The following is a 20,506-nucleotide window of genomic DNA, read 5'->3' on the forward strand; positions in this document are numbered from 1 at the left end:
ATAATGTTGTGTTAATTTCTGCTGTATAGCAAAGTGACTCAGTTATACATATATATGTTCTTTTTCATATTCTTTTCCATTATGGTGTATCACAGGATATTGAATATAATGCCCTGTGCTATACAGTAGGACCTTGTTGTTTATCCATCCTATATATACTAGTTTGCATCTACTAATCCCAAACTCCCAGTCTTTCCCTCCCCCACCCCCCCACCCCACCCCTTGACAACCACAAGTCTGTTCTCTATGTCTGTGAGTTTGTTTTGTAGGTATGTTCATTTGTGTCGTATTTCAGCTTCCACATATAAATAATATCATACGGTATTTGTGTTTCTCTTTCTGACTTATTTTGGCAAGCCAGGATTTGAATGTTGAGATGGAATTCCGCCTTTTAAGGTGGCTGAACAGCAGAAAGATACTACTTTCCCAAGGAGATGAGAAGCAGTGGCTGTTTTCTGTACACTTGTTCTAGGACAGGCTTGTGGCCAGAAGTGGGAATGAGCCTGGACAGTGAGGGTGGGCACTGCCCAGTGTCCCAGCAGATGGCTGCCCTCCGATTCCAGAGCCTTGGCCAGCAGCCCGTCTCTCTTCACGCCATGACCTATTTTTGCTCACCCACTGAGCTCTCTGGCCTATTTCTTTCCTGAAGAATTATTTCATAACCTTTGCTGAGTAACTACCACATGCTGAGCATAGCATTCGTGAACTTGGAGATGGAAAAAAAAATGTATCTTCAAATGATACAGAGCAATATTCTCAATCCAGGTAGAAAAATCAGAAGGAAAATTAAGAAGATTCTTGGACCTTCCCTTTCCCTTGCATTCAGGTTGCCTCCTTTTTACTTGGTATGCCTCAGATGGTGACAGTCAGAGGGCATCCTTACTTGGTATGCCTCAGATGGTGACAGATCATCAGCGATTGGGGGCCTGGATTGCTAGACCCGCTTTTCAGCTGGTTCCTCTGCATCCAGAAATTTCCACAACCTATTAGGTTAAAATCTTTCTTGACCCTGCTTTTCAGCGTTGCATCTTAAGTACGTCAAGCTGGTTTCCCATTGCCAATAAAACCCACTGTCCCTGCCGGGTCCTGCTGCCAAAATCAAAGAGTGAGTCAAAGAGTGTTGGTAAGTGATATAGAGGTGTTAATTTGGCAATGTGATTGGATACTGTTGGAAGAGCTGAGCTATAAGATGCTGGGACAGAGGGGCTGCCTATACAACTAAATGGGTGTCATTAGACGTAAAAGCTCCCTTTTTCTCTCCTTTCTGTTTCTCAAGTGCAAACCTGCTGGTTCTGGTGTTTCTTCCTTTTCTGTTTGTTTGTTTGTTTGTTTGTTTTGCTGTAGGCCTCCTACCCTACTCCTCAAGGTGTCTTATCTCTGGCTCCACCTTATTGCCTTATTCTCCAAAGAGAAATCCATGAATCTTAGGATTTTATAGAACGTAAGGTTAGAAAAACAGCAAACATAGGGAAGTTGAAAATCTCACAAATTTCTTATGGACATGGCCTCTTGTCGTTAGCTCTTGGCTCCCTCACAAATGTTGATTGGAAGCCCAGTTGGACCAGGACTCAGCTCTGAAGGTGGGGCTCACTCACAGTCACTGTCCTGGCCTGACTACCACCCTGGGATTTCAACATCCAAATCAGAATGTCTTACTCCCCCTGCTGGAAACTCCCCAGGCTTCCCGGTGCTTAGAGCAAGCTCTGCACTCCTTTACCTGGGCCTCCAGGCCCTTCAGGATTTGGATTCTGTTCCTCCAGCCTCATCTTTACCACTCTCCTCTTCATCCTGTACTCCACCCGATCTGGTCCTCTTGCTGTGCTTTGAACACCTCCAAGTCTCTGCACCACAGGAGCTTTGCACAGGCTAGTCCTTGTCCCTAGAACACCCCCATCTGTAAGGATGATTCCTTCTCATCTGTGGGTCTCAGCTGAGACAGCTAAATGCAATATGTGATTCTGAACTGGATTCTTTTGTTGGCATCACTGACATAACTTGAGTAGAGTTCTGAGAATTAGATAGTAGTCATTATCAATGTTAATGTCCTGATTTTAACACCTATATTTTGGTTATGTAGAAAAATTACTGAAAAATCATACTGACAAAGAGAGGTGATTGCGGTAGCTTGTCTCCAGCATGGCTGGCCACCACTAATTCTTTCTCCCCTATACACGCAAGCCAGAGTTGCAGCCTGCTCCCTTAAATGTGCTCCCTTAAATGTGTCCTGACTTATGACTGTTTTGATCAACAGAATACTACTGAAGTCAGGCTGTGTGACTTCTGAGGCTAGGTCCCAAGGAGTCTTGCAGCTTCTGCCTGTGTCTCTCAGAATGCTTGCTCTGAGGGAAGCCAACTGCTATGTAAGAAGTGTGAGTACCCTGAAACCACCATGCTGTGAGGAAGCCCAAGCTAGTCACATGGAAGGATCAGGTAGAAAAAGATGCCCTCTGACTGTCACCATCTAAGGCATACCAAGTAAGAACTGCCCCACTGAGCCCATCAGGCCCAAGACTCTGAAAGATAATAATAACTTGTTTTAACCACTATGTTTTGGGTTTGTTACACATTTGTATATAACAAGAACAGTGGTTATATTTGAATGGTAATGGAACTATGATATATATAAGCTTCTTGTTTCTCTCCCTCTCTCTCTTTTCTTTCTTTCTTTTTTTTTTGCATTAAGCATTTATTAAATTTATAATTAAAGAAAACACTTATTTTCCCCTAGCACTTTGGGTTAAGAGTAGCATTACCTAGTGTACCTCCCAAGATATGGCTGTATCCACTAGGCAGAATGAATTACTCACCCTGATATCCATAGTATCTAACACAATGGATGGATACAGCAGATGCTTCGTATTTGTTGAATAATTGATGTATGGGCAGCACATTGAATAAATTCCTTCAGGATAAAAGGCTGTTTATTTATTCATCCATTTAGTTACTTAGAAAGATTTATGTTAGTCTGGCATCATGCTTTTTCTTTTTTTTACAATTAGTTCAATGCTCTCTTTAAAAGATCTCTTTAAAGGAGCTTAAAGACACCAAAAAGTGAGGCCATGTGTTTAAGGTATGATTTATCGTCTCTTCCCCCCTATACATTTATATCTCCATGTGATTTTCTCCTCTGCTTCCTTCTATAACTTCTACTCTATGTGGACATTTTGCCACCATACCTCTCCCTTTGTACATGTCTAAGAAAAGGTAGCACAAAAAAATAAAATCAATATATAAACAGACTAATACTTATGATCAAGTAGGATTAATTTCAAGAATACAAGGGTAACATAACATTAGAAAATTGGTTAATATTAATGAGTATGTTTCATAGATCAAAGGAGAAAAATGTGATCATCCTAATTTAAAAAAAAATTCTTAGTAAACTGTATCTTGAGGAATACTTCCGTAACATCGTAAAAATTAATATTGAACACTTACTGGGATATAGTACAGTGCATTAAGTTTTAGGGACTAAAACATTAAATAAGACAAGTTTCTGCTTTCAAGAACCTGAAGCATGTACTATTGATCACAAAACATTACCAGTCTCCTTTTTCTGCAAGTGGACCTTTGATCTCATAACTGGGAATTAATCCAATAGATATATTTCAAATTAAGATATTTTCATAATGTTTACTGCAGTATAATTTTTAGTAACAAAATCTCTTAACCTTAATGTCCAATAATAGGGGGATAGTTATGGAAATTTCTTCATATTAGCTCAATGGAATATTATGCATTCATTAATAAGTTTCATTCAGTACCCACAATGTGCCAACAACCTACCACATAGACTAAATTAGTTCAAAGACAATGTAGTAATGTTGAACACTGTATATTGCAGTAAAACTAGTTGTAAAAAGTATAAGAGAGTTTCTCAGCATTTTGGATCAGATAATTCTTTGTTGGCGGGTGTGGGTTTGTCCTGTGCATTGCAGGTTGTTTAGCAACATCCCTGGCCTCTACCAGCGGGTCAGTAGCACACCCTCCTGCTTAGCTTTGACAACCAAAAATGTCTCCACACAGTGCCAAATGTCTCCCGGGGAGCAAATTTGCCTTTGATCAAGTATAATACATATTCAACATATAACACAATTTTCCATATATAGTTTTGTCTACAACTATATAAAAACCTATATGTAAATGAAAAAAAAAGTGGAAGGAACAATGAGGGAATAATACTTGCTATGATTATTGATGGAATTCTGGTTGTAATTTCTTTTCTCAGACTTTCTAATTATTTTAGCAGTAGATACAGCCCCTTTTTTTTTTTTTTTTTTTTTTTTTTTTTATGGCTGTGTTGGGTCTTCGTTTCTATGCAAGGGCTTTCTCTAGTTGCGGCGAGCGGGGGCCACTCTTCATTGTGGTGCGCGGGCCTCTCACTATCGTGGCCTCTCGTTGCGGGGCACAGGCTCCAGACGCGCAGGCTCAGTAATTGTGGCTCACGGGCCTGGTTGCTCCGCGGCATGTGGGATCTTCCCAGACCAGGGCTCGAATCCATGTCCCCTGCATTGGCAGGCAGATTCTCAACCACTGAGCCACCAGGGAAGCCCAATACAGCCCATTTATAAGATGTGCCTTTTGAACAGATTTAGGAAGAGCTTTCAGTCCAGGAACAGCAGTACTCGGTGGCAGTGCCAATTCACCTTGGTGGGTGGATGTGTGGTCTTAATTTCCCTTATGTATCCTCTGAGTTCTAGCACTCCACAAAGTGCCTTTGGCTAGCTGTACATCTCCCTACATGTGTGTATCAGGACCACCAATTTCTGCTTATAGCAGTTCCCAGATGACTTGGTCTATAATTTCTGGTGCACCTTTGATACCAGCTGTGATGGTTAGTTTTGTGTCAACTCAGTTAGGCTACAGGGTGTCTAGATATTTGGCCAAACATTTTTCTGGGTGTTTCTATGAGGGTAATTTTGGATAAGATTAACTTTTAAATCAATAGACTGAGTGAATCAGATTTCCCTCTATAATGTGTGTGGACCTCATCCAATCAGTTGAAGGCCTGAATTGAACAAAAAGGCTGACCCTCACCTGAGTAAGAGAGAATTCTCCTACCTGACAGCCTTGAACTAGGACATTGGTGTTTTTCCCATCTTAGACCCAAACTGAAACTTGGACGCAAACTCGGGTCTTCCTAGGTTCCAGGTCTTTGGACTGAGACTGGAACTAAAGCATTGGCTCTTCTGGGTCTCCACCTTGCTGAATCCGTCTGCAGATCTTGGGACTTGTCAGCCATCAGGACCAGCAGGCGATAGTTACAGAGATAGATAGATAGATAGATAGATATAGATTTGTTATAATATAAGGAATTTATTTGTTTTATTTATTTATTTGTTTTATTTATTTATTTGCATACTATTTACATACTACCTCCTGTTTCTCTGGAGAACCCTGACTAATACACCAGCAAAGTTTCACCTCCAGGTCCAAACTGGGCCTTTCCAGAGAAGTCCAAACAAGATGTCACCAGCCTTGTAAATTCATCAGAATCAAACACGAGCCCCCACTAGTCTGGTTTCCATGTCTAATTCTCAAAAGACTTTGACCTTGGGGGATTTCCCTGGTGGCGCAGTGGTTAAGAATCCGCCTGCCAATGCAGGGGACATGGGTTCGAGCCCTGGTCCAGGAAGATCCCACATGCCACAGAGCAACTAAGCCTATGGCCACAGCTATTGAGCCTGCGCTCTACAGCCCACAAGCCACAACTACTGAGCCCGCGTGCTGCAACTACTGAGGCCTGCATGCTTAGAGCCCATGCTCCACAACAAGAGAAGCCACCGCAATGAGAAGCCCGCCCACTGCAATGAAGAGTAGCCCCTTCTCGCCACAACTAGAGAAAGCCCGGACGCAGCAACAAAGACGCAACGCAGCCAAAAATTAGTTAATTCATTTTAAAAAAAGGCTCTGACCTTGGGCTGGCCCACCATGTTGCTTATCACTACTCAGATCTGACCTTTCTCAATGGGTGAACCCACACTAAGCCTTTGTGCTCAAGGGCAAAGGTAACCTTTCCCTTTGCTTCTTCTTTTACTCTAAAGACATGATTTTGGCAAACTGTCTACATATACCCTAGAAACAACCTCAACTTGCTTTTGTATTGATTTCACTTCTCCACTTTCAGTGTTGGAAAATGATGGAAATCGGCAATCAGCAAGAGACAGCAATGCCCTGCTATGTGACTGAGAGAGGACAATTCTCTCCTAGCCCACTGAGCTTTTTTTTTTTTTTTTAGAAATGCAGCAAAAATGTATTTTGACAGATGCCTTTGGCTCCCTTTGCAAACACAGCTATATAGAGTAGGCTCAAAAAAGTGACAGGGGGCTTCCCTGGTGGCGCAGCAGTTGAGAGTCCGCCTGCCGATGCAGGGGACACGGGTTCGTGTCCCGGTCCGGGAGGATCCCACATGCCGCGGAGCGGCTGGGCCCGTGAGCCATGGCCGCTGAGCCTGTGCGTCCGGAGCCTGTGCTCCACAACGGGAGAGGCCACAACAGTGAGAGGCCCGCATACCACAAAAAAAAAGTGACAGGATGTTGCTTTAACTGCACTGGTGATGGAGAATGAGTTAGATAGGACACAGCATACACTGACACAACAATCACCCATCACAACTGTGGCCTTAGGACGCCCATGAGCTTTTGGAGGCAGGCAAACTTGCTTCAAGTTTCCATATATCTAAGTGTTCCCAGACTATGTGTCTTTGTGACACAGTAGGGAGTTGTTACCAACCCGTCTCCTTTGCCCACCTCACAGCAAGCCAAACGCTGAGATGCTGAAGTTCATAGCTGAGAAAGAGTTTATTCACAAGGCAGCCAAGAGACGAGACAGGAGAACAAGTCTCATATCCACCTCCCCGGCGAGGAACTTGAGATATTTATGGAATAAAGAAGCAGGCTGGTCTTAGGCACGGGGAAGGGGGATTGGAGGTAAGGAAAAGGTGAGGTAATTGGTGTCCTAAGCAGACATACCTGGGTTACATACTTCTTCATGGGACACATGTTCAAAATTAGAGGCACTTAGCATGATCTGAGGGTGAAGTTTTCAGCCCTCTGACTTCAAAAGGTCATTCATTGGACAGCTGCACAGGCCCAGTTTTGTGATCAGTGGGTCCAAGCAGTGTTGGCTGGCTGGAACTGGGCAGCAGCTGATTACAGGTTCCTGGAAAACAACTTAAGCCTCCTCCTGCCCCATTACTATAGTGACCCATACGTCAGAGGCATTGTCTATAAGGGTGGTTAAGAAGTCTGGTGACCTCTTTGACATAAATCACAGCAAGATCTTTTTTGACCCACCTCCTAGAGTAATGGAAATAAAATCAAAAATAAACAAATGAGACCTAATGAAACTTAAAAGCTTTTCCACAGCAAAGGAAACCATAAACAAGACAAAAAGACAACCCTCAGAATGGCAGAAAATGTTTGCAAATGAAGCAACTGACAAAGGATTAATCTCCTCTTTCAGCTCATGCAGCTCAATATCAAAAAAAAAAAAAAAATAACAACCCAATACAAAAGTGGGCAGAAGACCTAAATAGACATTTCTCCAAAGAAGATATACAGATTGCCAATAAACACATGAAAAAATGCTCAACATTACTAATCATTAGAGAAATGCAAATCAAAACCACAGTGAGGTTATCACCTCACACCAGTCAGAACGGCCATCATCAAAAAATCTACAAACAATAAATGCTAGAGAGGGTGTGGAGAAAAGGGAACCCTCTTGCACTGTTGGTGGGAATGTAAATTGATACAGCCACCATGGAGAACAGTATGGAAGTTCCTTAAAAAAGTAAAACTAAAACTACCATACGACCCAGCAATCCCACTACTGGGCACACACCCTGAGAAAACCATAATTCAAAAAAGTCATGCACCACAATGTTCATTGCAGCTCTATTTACAATAGCCAGGACATGGAAGCAACCTAAGTGTCCACTGACAGATGATTGGATAAAGAAGATGTGGCACATATATACAATGGAATATTACTCAGCCATGAAAAGGAACTAAACTGAGTTATTTGTAGTGAGGTGGATGGACCTAGAGTCTGTCATACAGAGTGATGTAACTCAGAGAAAAACAAATACCGTATGCTAACACATATATATGGAATCTACAAAAAGGGTACTGATGAACCTAGTGGCAGAGCAGGAATAAAGACACAGATGTAGAGAATGGACTTGAGGACCCGGGGCGGGGGAAGGGCAAGCTGGGTCGAAGTGAGAGAGTGGCATGGACATATAGACACTACCACATGTAAAATGCATGGCTAGTGGGAAGCTGCTGCATAGCACAGGGAGGTCAGCTCAATGCTTTGTGACGACCTAGAGGGGTGGGATAGGGAGAATGGGAGGGAGGCTCAAGAGGGAGGGGATGTGGGGATATATGTATACTTACAGCTGATTCACTTTGTTGTACAACAGAAACTAACACAACATTGTAAAGCAATTATACTCCAATAAAGATATTTTTTTAAAAAAGGAAGGATAAGCTCAAAAAAAAAAAGTCTGATGATATATTACTTAGGCTTCATGAAGCTCGGAGGGTATGCACTTAAAGAAAAGGAAAAACAAGTAAAGCAGGCTTAATTAGTAAAGGCAGGTTACAAGCAGAGTAGTTTTTAACAAGCTCTTCCATTATCTGCTGTTCTGTAAGACACACCTGAGGACTTCTGTTAAGGCACCAGCTTCTGTTAACCCTATGGGATATGGTTCCAAAGTCTGTACTTACATGCTAAAATTATGGGATCATAGGACTGAAGATATTGTTCTTAGCTGAACCCAAAGAATTCTGACCAGGGTCATGCTGTTGAAACAGGCTGGGTAACAATGGAACATAAACATAGCCAACCCATGCTTAATTTTCTTCTCTGTCAAATCTGGGCAACCTATTTTGTAGGGTGTTTGTGAGAATCAAATGAAATAATAATAACAGGGATAATAGAAAATACTTACATAGTACTTATTACATGCCAGGCACTGTTTTAAGCACTTTTACATGTATGAACTTATAGCAGTAGTAAAAAATTAAAAATTATAAAAGCATTCTGCAAAAGTAATGTGGTTAGTATTAGAAGCATAATTACTAATCAGTGTTATCTTGCACTTTTGCATAAGTAACTATATCCAGAAGCAAGTTCTTGCCATAACAAATATTGCAGTGACCACTGAGATACTAATGGTGACCAGGAAACAAAATGATCTAGCCAGCCAGATGTGGCAGCCTATCCTCACTCTAGGAAGCCTCATGGCCTTAACCACATGCTAGAATCTGCCTTTCCCAGCAGAAGGGCACAGACACTGATAATACCCAAGCTGCTTGCTGCCCAGCTGTCAGACCATACGTTGTCCAGGTTGTCCTTTTTGACTGTTTTCACCAGCTCTTACTCTCTGTCCTGTAGAAGCCATGTCATCTTTCCTTTCTTTATTCTTCATTGCATCTCCCAAGTACTGGTCATCTTTCTTGAGCTTTGGGGTCCAAACTGATCAGACACAGTGGCACAAAACAAAGAGAGAACTGGTTTCTTATTGACCCAACCAGGTCTGTTTTTTGAACTGTGTTACTCAGAACTGAAAAGGCAGTAACTTTCAAAAAAAGATGAAGATTTATGTCTCTTGCTGAAGAAAAAAATGAGCAGGGCAGTGTGCAGTGTACCTGTCGCCTCTGCCTCTTCCCACTGATTAAGGTCAACATTCATCCAAGTATTCCTGAGACAGTCCTGGTTTCCAGTTATTGTCTCAGAATAATTATTCATAGAGCTTCTCTCACTTTCTGAAGTGTACTGGTTTGGGCAATAAATCATATGTTTACTTTATTGATGAACCACCGTGGAGTGCTGCATCCTGATGTAGCGCGAGACATGCTAAGAGTAGGGGCTGGAAAACCAGGGCTCTAGACCCACCTACACCACTGGGCCATGGGCTTGGGCAACTCACTTACCCTCTCAGAACCTCAGTTTTCCTGTCTGCAAAATGGACATGGTTCCTGCTCTGTTCTCTTCGCAAACTTGCAATGAGGAATAGGTGGCATTTTGGTATGAAAGTACTTGATCAGCTTTGCACTACCACACAGATGAAAGTTCTTTTTATGATGACAATATAGATCAGATTATTTCATCCTATTATCTAATACCTCACTAGGAGTTTTCTCCTTCATGCAGATGAAGAGAATCCATTTTAGAATAGGGACTGTCATAGGTAACAACTGACTTGTTCTGCACATGAACTTGACATTATGCAGGTGTCACATTGTAAAATGCCACACCCTTTGTGGATTTCCCCTCCCCCCTTTCCTCTCCCACCCTAATAAAGAGTCGTCATGTAATTCATCCCAAAGGACATGGTTGATCTTTCTGGATACTAATAAACAAAGAACTTGATGGTCCCAATCCTTTGTGAAAATTCACATTCTTGGTCATTTGTCCTGATGTTTCCTAAGACATTTATTCTTTTGTGGCAAAGAAAAATCTCAACACTGATTGCCAAACGTTGGTGATCTGAATACACAGGATTTCCTGATAGAATTGTTTTCTGGTGCAGAATCCTATCTTCACCTTTTCACCCGTATGCGCTTCCCACAGAGATGGTGGACAAGGAGGTATGACTTCCTTCAGGGACATGACAGGCTTGTCTGGGCAGCTCCACTAGGACTTAGGACCCATGAAGTTCCACTACTGAGAAGGAGTCACCATTCATGGAATACATCCCCAGCTTTGCTTACCACAAGCAGGCAGGCACCCAGGGCATCAGCTTTATTTTATCTGTACTTTCTGAACAATTAGTGGCCCAGTGCCATTAGAGATGTCATTTGTCACACTATAAACTTTGCAAAAGGAAACAAACATGGAGAGCAGAACAATGAACAGTAAGTCAGAGATGCTCCTTCCTTAGATCTTTCAGGATGCGATTTAATGAAGTCAGTTCTCAGGATTTCATCTACAAGTAGAGAAATCCAGTGAATGAATTCAAAAGCTTTAAAGATATCCTCTCAAGTTGAAGTGTTTCTTCTTCTCCTTCTTTAGATGTGAAAGAGAGATGAAGAGGAAAGAAAACGCATTCATTCATTCAATAAATATTTATTGAGCTTCCAGGTACGTTTTTGATGCTGGGAATACAGTAGTAATTAAATAGGCAAAGAACTGCCTCGTGCAGTTAACATTCTAGTCAAAGAGAAAGGGGAAAAGCAAAGAAACAAGTACAAAACAGAATGTCAGGTAACAGTAAGTGACTGGGGTGCAATTGTTAGACAGGGGTGCCAGGGAAGGACAGAGTGGGTAATAACTCCGTGCTTTGACTGAGTCCCAAACCAGGCCCTTGATATGCTAAAGGACTTTAAATAATCCTCTCTGAAAACAAGAGCTTGGTAAAGAACGCAATTATTGTCTTGCAGCAAAATCTTATTTTTGAATGTCAAAAGCTAAATATTACCCCAGTCTGTCTCTTTGTAGTCCCTCAACAATAAGTCATGATATCCCCCCCAAGCAGATGAATGGCTCAGGTGAACTGAAAAAAAAGGTAAAATGCATAAGCACGTGAATAATTTGCATAAGCACCCTCATAATTTCTAAGCTCCTACTGAGCCGCAGACACTATGCCAGCTCCTGACAGAACAATGTAAATAAGATACGGTGCTTTGCCTCAAAGACAAGTCTCATGGAGTCATCTATAAGATGAAGAGCTGGGACCAGATCGGTGTTTCTGAACAGGATGCTTTTGCATTTGGGACAGGACAAATTTTTGGTGTGTAGAATCTACCATCCTGTACTGTGTAGGGCATTTAGCATTCCTATCCCTTGCATTCTTAGTTTGCTAGGGCTGCCATAACAAAATACCACAGACTGGATGGCTTAAACATCAGAAATTTATTTCTCACCATTCTGGAGTCTGCAAGTCCAAAACCAAGGTGTCAACAGGTTTGATTTCTCCTGAGGCCCCTCTCCTTGGCTTGCAGATGGCCATCTTCTTGCTATGTCCTCCATGGCCTTTTCTTTGTACACTTGCATCCCTGGTATTTGTCCCTTCTTCTTATAAGGACGTTAGGATTAGGGTCCCACCTTTATGACCTCATTTAAATTACCTCCGTAAAGCCCTGTTTCCAAATACAGTCACATCAGGGGGGTTAGGGTTTCAAAGCATGAAATTTGAGGGGACACAATTCAGTTCATAGCAATTGGCCAACTAACTACTGGTAGCACCAACCAAAGATAGTCAAATATATTCTCACATATTCTCAAATGTCTTCTAGACTCCTAAGAGGAATTCCTGTTCTGTGTTCTACAATGCTGAGGATTTCCACATCTACTTTACATAGTTACAAATACCTGTTTGCCTGCCAATTTTGGCTCTCATTTTCTGATGACTGGGAGATGGTTCTCTGAGAAAAGTGCTTTCTTAACCAACTTCAGTAGAAATGTAATGCAGTACTTATATCATTAGGTAAAGCTGATAATATCAACTCTCTTTCAGAGTTTGCCAGCCCTAAATTCGTATACTATTAAACACAGGCAGATAGACTTAAAGTGTTATTTATATAGTGCCTCCCTAGACTGAATACATTTTTTTTGACAAATGAATATCATAAAAGTCAATAGCATCTGTTTTGAGATCTAAAGCAAAAAGTATTTAATGAGGAGTGTAGAGGGAGGAAGAGTCTCAGGGGAATAAAATGTGAGTTCTAGATAGAAGGAGAAGACAAAGCATGACCCTCCGGCCAGCTGAAGTTAAGACATTAAACACGGTGACCAGGAAGTCTTTTGCATGTGATTTCCATATTAATACCAGCCCCATGTATCGAGTAGTTACAGTGCCAAGCGTGGTAATATGAACGTTCCATATATGCTCTTATTTGATTTAATATTGTTAAAAGCCAATTAAAATATAAGGATATTTCTGCAGCTCTTCACTCTTCCTCAACGTCCCCCTTCCCCCTCCATACACACACCTCTTGATCCAGTTTGGAGACAGAGATACCATGAATGAGAATGATGGTACACTGGCCTAGGAAAGTGACAGTGGGAGAGCTGAGAAGTGGACATATTTGAGACTCATTTAGGAGGTGGGATCAGCAGAATTTAGTGACTTTGGGTTGTTTACGGGCTAAGGGAAAATGAATAGTCCAAGATGGTGCCCGGGACAACTTTTTGCCAGGGGCTGGCATACACTGCAGAATAAAATACTGGAGAAGGAATGGGTTCAGGAATTCAAAAGAGATCTATAGGGCTGCCATTGGGCAGGAAAGATTTTGTTGAGGGCCTTCACTCCCTCTGCTTCCTAGGGGCTTTGTAATTATCTTAAGCTCTTTGTGTCAGTTTCCTCAAAATGCGAAAAGCTGGAATACTCATTCCTACATCATACAGGATGGTTGTGAGGATGAGGTGAGAGAACATACGTGACAGTGTCTGGGGCATGGAAGGCATTGATCAAATATTCTTCTTCACCTTCTTGCTTCCTGCCAACTCTGGGTCTGTGATTCTACAGATACCCTCGAGTACATCAGCATCTGTAGGGATGGGCTGAGAGACAAAGGGTAAAATGCAGAGGCTGGATGAGGTAACATCTGGTATATTGGAAGATCAATCTGAAATTAGAGTTCAGGGGAAGAGTGGTATCCAAAAAGAGCAAGTGGAAAAATGTCCCAAAGAAATTATGCTGCTTTCACAGTTCTGACTGGTAACCACTCTGCTTTCCAGAATTTGGTGTATTTAGAAATGAATGAAGTACCCTTAGCCACAGACCAGGTTTCATAATGTGTACTCACACCTCAGATTTCCAAACCGTGTCCTCCTCTTCTAGATTCCTGCATAATTTGAGACCAATTTTCCAGCTTTCTACACTGTACAGCTCTGTGGCTCTAAGAACTAGCGTGCGCCTCCATAGCCAGGAATGAGGCCTGCTTCTTCTTGATCTTCTGTCTTCTGGAGGAAAATTGGTTTGCAGTAGGGTAGGGGCCAAGATGAGAACACTGCAGACAACTAACCGTAGAGAAAATCTAGCCAAAGAGGAGAGGTCAAACCCTTAATATTCTGGAGACTCTCTCTCTCTGTGTGTGTGTCTCTCTCTCTGCTTCTCCCTCTGTCTCTGTCTGTCTGTCTCTCTCTCCAGTATTTAATTCCAAATGGTTCATATTAGAAAGTATCCATGCTCATAATCCACTCAGGTTTATTTTTGTTAAATCTAATTGTTACAAATAGCACCTTATGTTTGCACAAATATTCTTTGAGATTACACAGGGATGGGTTAATCTGCAGCATAATTTATATTCTGTGGCAGGCTCACCAAACAGCTGCCTCTGGAGCCACCTGCTGACACAGTTTAGGATCCCGAGCATTTAATGTGACTAAGGAAAGAGTCATCCGGGCTAACATGAGAGAGGCACAATCTACACCCTGCTCTCTTGATCCCCTTGACTTACTGTAACACCAGAAGCAAATCCATACAGACATTTCTTTCCCCTCGCAACCCACACACCCAACCCTCCCACCCACCTTCAAAAAAGATGTTGCAATTTCCTTGGTATCTATTTCAATAAGGCAGTCCTCTGTAGTGGGAGTCTATGGTTCTTGGGCTTCCGATATCTTTGGTGCTCTGTGCCAGCTCCTACTCCTTCCCTAAGCTGAGTCTCTCCTCCATTAAACTCCACCTCAGAGGTGCTGAGGTACTTGGAGCAGTGATTGTTTCAGTAGAAAACCTCTGCACATATTCCCAGGCCAAATAATGCCAGGAGAAGTGGGAAGGGGAATGACAAAGAAAAGGAGCCAAAGATCTGCTGAAAGCACCAGAAAGCCCACCACTAAAAGTAATGAGGATAATCCTCGGGATGGAGAAGATGGTACCCAAGTTACTTTGGCTTAGAGTAGTTCAATTTCTTAGTAAAGAGTCACAAATCTTGTATGTGAGGCAAAGAATTTAATGATTAGGACATTACACTGCTACTCACCACATGGCTGTGTACCGTCTGCCAATCAGTGATTCCATCATTTAAAGCACCTTCTCTTTTAAAATGCAAATATCCCTGCAAAGGTTAAAACCTGACAGTGGACAATTTAGTGTGAGCTGTTCTGATCATACAATCAGATCAGCACTGTATTACTCAACAAAATACCATATACTCAGTGGTTATGGTTCTGGAGGTTGAAAGTCTGAGATCAGGGTGCCAGCGTGGTCCGGTTCTGGTGAGAGCTTTCTTCTTGGCCTGCAGGTGGCTGCCTTCTGACTGTGTCCTCACATGGTGTGGAGAGAGAGGGAGTGGGGTGGGGGGAGAGAGAGATATCAATCTTTGGTGTCTTATAAGGGCATTAATCCCATGAAGGTCCCATTCTCATGACCTCATCTCAACCTAGTTACTTCCTGAAGGCCCCATGGCCAAATACCATCACATTGGGGGTTATGGCTTCAACATACGAATGAAGCGGGGGGCACAATTCACTCCATAGCAAGTACCAAGTTTATCTCTCAGGCACAGGAAAAGAGGAGAGAGGATTTTTTTCCCTGGTGGTGGTGGTGGTGGTGATGGTGATAGTGGTGGAGAATCAGCAGTGGTGGGACACTTTTCACCATCTTAGGCAAGCAGGAGGATGCAGGGAAAGAGGGTGGGATTTGTAGGCAGGAAGGTTCCTGTTGTATAACAAAGAATTTGGCTGGTCTTTGTCCCCAGATCCTGGGAGGGAGCCTCTAAATACTTGGAATTTCCCAAGTGATAGGCGTGTCCCCTTGGACCACACCTGAGTTTATGCTAATGAGGAAACTCCTGATAGGACCCTAGAGAGCTTATGCAAATGAGATGGTTCAGGGTGGGGTTTGGCACACTGAGGAAGACCAACTATGTGATTAGAGGGTTAGGGCTTTTAACCACATGATATCAGTACAACCTCAGAGAGGGGAAGGGGGCTGGAGATTGAGTTTAACCACATGAGCACTAATTTAATCTGTCATGCCTACATAATGAGAAGCCAATAAAACATCTGGACACTGAAGCTCAGACAAGCTTCCTTGGTTAACAATACTCTGTGTATTTTTACACACTGATGTGTCAGGAGGGTGATGTGTCCTGACTCCACGGAGAGAGAACACAGAAGCTCCATCTCTGCTTTTGGCAGGTTCTGATTTGTGTCCTTTTGCTATAATAAAACTGTAATAGCAAGTATAGCTCTTTCCTGAGTTCTGTAAGTCATTCTAGTGAATTATTGAAGCTGAGGGGATAGTGGGAACCCTAAACTTAGTCAGAAGTGCTGGTGACCCCCTAATTTGGGACTGGTGTCTTGAAATAAAGGCAGTTTTGTGGATGACTAAGCCCTTTACGTGTGAAGTTTGGCTTGACTTGTAATTATATTCTGTGTATTACAAGTGTCAGTGTTGCAACTCACCAAGCAAAAAATGGCCAATTACACTTGTAATTTTGCTGAAGGTCTCAATGGGGCAGTTGTTTCACTGGAAATGAGCCTGGGTTCAACTTAAAGGTGCCACTGATCACACCTGGCCATAAACATCAAACTCCCCTAAGAGAGCCTCCTTCCCCAGTCTGCCTCTCAGGTTAGTCATTTTCCCTTTCCCTTTCCTCTCCAACTCTGTACCACACCCAATGGGAGAGAAAAAATTTGATGAGAAGAAAAAAGGGAAGATATGGCCAAAGCCCTAACCCCTGTCCCCTACCCCACGCCTCCACTACTTTCACCCTCCACTGCTAGGTTACAATGTGTTGGCGACTGTGGTGTTAGTGGATTCCGTACCAAACAACAAGAGATCACAAATGTTCACAAGGATGCGAAAAAAAGGGGACCTTTTTACTTTGTTGATGAGAATGAAAACTCGTGGAAAACAGTGTGGAGTTTCCTCAAGAAATTAAAAATAGAACTACCATTTGATCCAGCACCTCCACTTCTGGGTATATATCCAAAGTCAATGAAATCACTATCTTGAAGACATATCAGTACTTCCATGTTCATGGCAGACAGTTTTAACTGTTATTCTCATTGGTTCTGGTGCCTGGGAACAGCCACGGTTGAAGAAAGGCAGAAGCTCACTTGACTAGTCCCCTATATCAGCCAGCCAGGGGTCAGGGCAATCTATTCAAACTCCTGTTCAAGTTGACCCTCTCAGGAAGTCAATAGCAGGTAACACTAAATATTTGTTGAATAAATGAGTGAAAGAACAGAGGAAATAAGAGAAATGAGAGGAGAAATAAAAGAACTGGATAAGTTTTTCAAGCTTCAAAATAGGATATGCCCTCAATGCCTTCCAGATCTTGTATCCTAAGGAGTTAATTTAACCATTCAATATTCCCTGCCTCCTACTGTGCTGTGTGCTTGGAATATAAGAATGAGACAGGATTCCTGTCCTCAGAGAGCTCACCTGTTCACCTGGTTAAAGACATCTACACAGCCTGCTGCATCATAAGACAATATGGTAAGCAAATTCATTCATTTATTCATTCTTGAATCCATTTCAAGATGTTTACTGGATGCCATCCTCAAGAAGCTTGTAGCTATAGAAGAAAAGCCATTCTTTTCTGCTCCCCACATTCCTGCAGCCCCATAATATAAGAACTTCCATTTTTTTTTTGGAAATAGCAGAAAGTATCTTCTGCTCTTTATACCCCTGCCTCAATCCTTACCCCTTACTCATCTATGGGGTCAGGAAAAGCAACTTATTTGAGAGGTGAGATAGGGCAGAAAAGACTGAACATGTGTGTGTTGTTCAACCCACCATGGGCTAAGATTTTCCTGTTCATTTTTCACTTGCTCTCTGCTTCTTGTGCATATGATCAGTAACATTTCTGGGCAGGGTTTTTCTGCCTTGCAACTGGGAGAGTAAGCCCATCTAATGCACGGGAAGACATAGAAAACCTTGGACCCAAGGCCAAAGTCTTGGGTCCAAGAAAATACATGATAAAGAGGTCTTGGGAATCCCCAAATTTTACTGGCAGGAAACAGGCTATGAAAACTACTCAGCCACAAACATGGGCTACTGTTCAAGGGAACCAGAATATGACACCCCAAAATATGCCTCTTTGACATAAAAATTGTTTTAAGCTGAAGGCAGTAAAGAAAGAGCAAAGGTAAAAAAAAGCTCTCTCTACCCTCCTCCTTTTCTGCTGAAAGGCAGGATATAAATTCTCCTTCACTGGAGATGACTCTAGACTCTTATCAGTACCAGAGGAATCTACAAACAAACCTTACTCCATTAGGTTCCTCCCATATATTTACTTTTTCACAGTTCGCTGCCCTTCGAAGCCTAAACTGCTTTCCTTTGTCTTATCATTTCTCTACTGATTTATTGTGCTTTGTTGAAGATGCTAGGTAAGCCAGAGATCTACGCCATCTCTTTGAGTTACTCTTTCCTTGAGTCTCTCCCGTGTATATATGAAATGTACATATTAATAAACTTCTATTTATTTTTATTTTGTTAATCTGTTTGCTTTTTTGTTTTGTTTCATTTTTGTTTTTGTTACAGAGGGCCCAGCTGAGAACTTAGAAGGGGAGAAGAAAAATGTGTTTTTCCCCTCTCCTACACTGGCAACAAGATAATATCTAAATTTTAGGACCTTTCTGTTCAGTCTTATTTCTGGCCACCATGCTCTTCCTACTGAATGCCAAACTGTTTGTGGTTCTCAGAACACAGCTTGTTCTTTCACACCCCTGTGCCTTACTCTCCCCCACAATGTCACTGCTCCTGGCATCCCTACCCTCATCACTCTCCCCAACTCCCATCTGTCTGTGCAGAAAACGTCCACTCCTCATTTCAGCTCAAGTTTCATCTCCCAAGTTCAGCCTCCTCTGAGTCTGTGCCTTTCAGTCCCAGCTGACATATTACTTTCAGAAATCTTGAGGCTTTTGTTATGTCAACATATATTTCGCTCACACTATTAGACAAAAGCAACACCCACAAATCATGAAATAACCTGCTTCCACCTTGGCCTCTTTGATGGTTGCTGCGGGCAAGGCCCTAGAGACTCTTAGAGAGAAGCTCTTCAATACAAACCCTTAAGATCCTTAAAAGGTCTTTTGTAATTTGCTGACCCTTATTTAGACTATATTTTTTTCCCTAGGAGCACCTGATATTTGAACATTTCCCAGAAGCTATTTCTTTTTTTTTTTTTTTTTTTTTAAATATTTATTATTTATTTAGGCTGTGCCAGGTCTCAGTTGCAGCACACAGGCTCTTTAGTTGCTGCATGTGGGTTTCTTAGTTACGGCATGCATGTGGGATCTAGTTCCCCGACCAGGGATCAAACTCAGGCCCTCAGCATTGGGAGCATGGAATCTTACCCACTGGACCACCAGGGAAGTCCCCAGAAGCTATTTCTTAATTTTAACATGTTCTCCATCTGGAGAGGCTGAGATGAGAAAAGAAATTTTTTTCAAATGCAGCAGGTTCTAACTCCTATATATTCAAGGGCTGGTACTTTTAACTTATCTCTCTTCTCTCACATTTTATCACAGGCAGCAAGAAGAGGCCATGTGGCACTTTTAATATTTTATCTTGAAATCTCTTTAGCTAGAACAAGGGTCAGCAAAATACTACTGATGGGTAGGCTGTCCATTTCTTTGTAACTAAAGTATTATTGGAACACACTGGTGCCTATTTGCCAATTTTGTAGACTCGTGCCTTCGTGAGGAGTTGAGTAGCTCCTCAGACATGAAATAATTACTATCTGGCCCTTTACAAAATGAGTTTGCTGACTCCTGACCAAGATTGTTTAGTCCACTAGGTATATTTCTTATTTTCGATGTTGGCACAGATGACAGTGTTGCCAGATTTCTTCCACTACATAACAAGGACCTCTTTCCTCCATCTTCCACTTCTCCTCATTTCCCTTTAAACCCTCACTGACAATCTCCTCAAGATCCTTAGTCTTCCACTAACACTGCTCAAGGACCTTCCCTTTTCTGCTTGCCACCTGTTTCCATAGGCAATATCACATGTTTTGGGTTTTTGTTAAAAGTAGTACCACTCTTCAATGTACTAAATGTATTCTGATTGTCCATAGCTGCATAACAATTCATTCCAAAACCTAGGAGCTTTGAGTAAAAATAATCATTTTATGACTTCCTCTCATAGTTCTGGAGGAAGACTGGACTCTGCTGGTTGTTCTCACTTGGGGTCTCATGTGGTTGCAGTATGATGTTGGTTGGAGCTGAAGTCATTTAAAGTCTTTCTCACTCAAGCCAGAATAGCTTCACGTGGCTTCTCCAAGTGACCTGGGCTTCCTTGCAGCATGGTGGCTGGGTTCTAAGAGCAGGCATCGCAAGAGAATAAGAATAAGTCACATTTCGTCACTTCCCTCACACTCCACAGTTTGAGACAGTTGTACAGGATTACTCAGTTCAAGGAGAGGAGACACAGAAGCCATCACTGGATATAAGGAGTGTCAACATCACCTTGCAAAAATAACATGTAGTTTGGGATACACTGTGGTGACCATCTTGGGAAAATACAGTGCTACACACCCTGCTACTCATCTACAAGAAATGTCATATTTCTCTACTTTTCCAAATCGTGGTTTGC

This window comes from Tursiops truncatus, chromosome 17, assembly GCF_011762595.2.
Source record: "Tursiops truncatus isolate mTurTru1 chromosome 17, mTurTru1.mat.Y, whole genome shotgun sequence".
Classification (NCBI taxonomy): Eukaryota; Metazoa; Chordata; class Mammalia; order Artiodactyla; family Delphinidae; genus Tursiops; species Tursiops truncatus.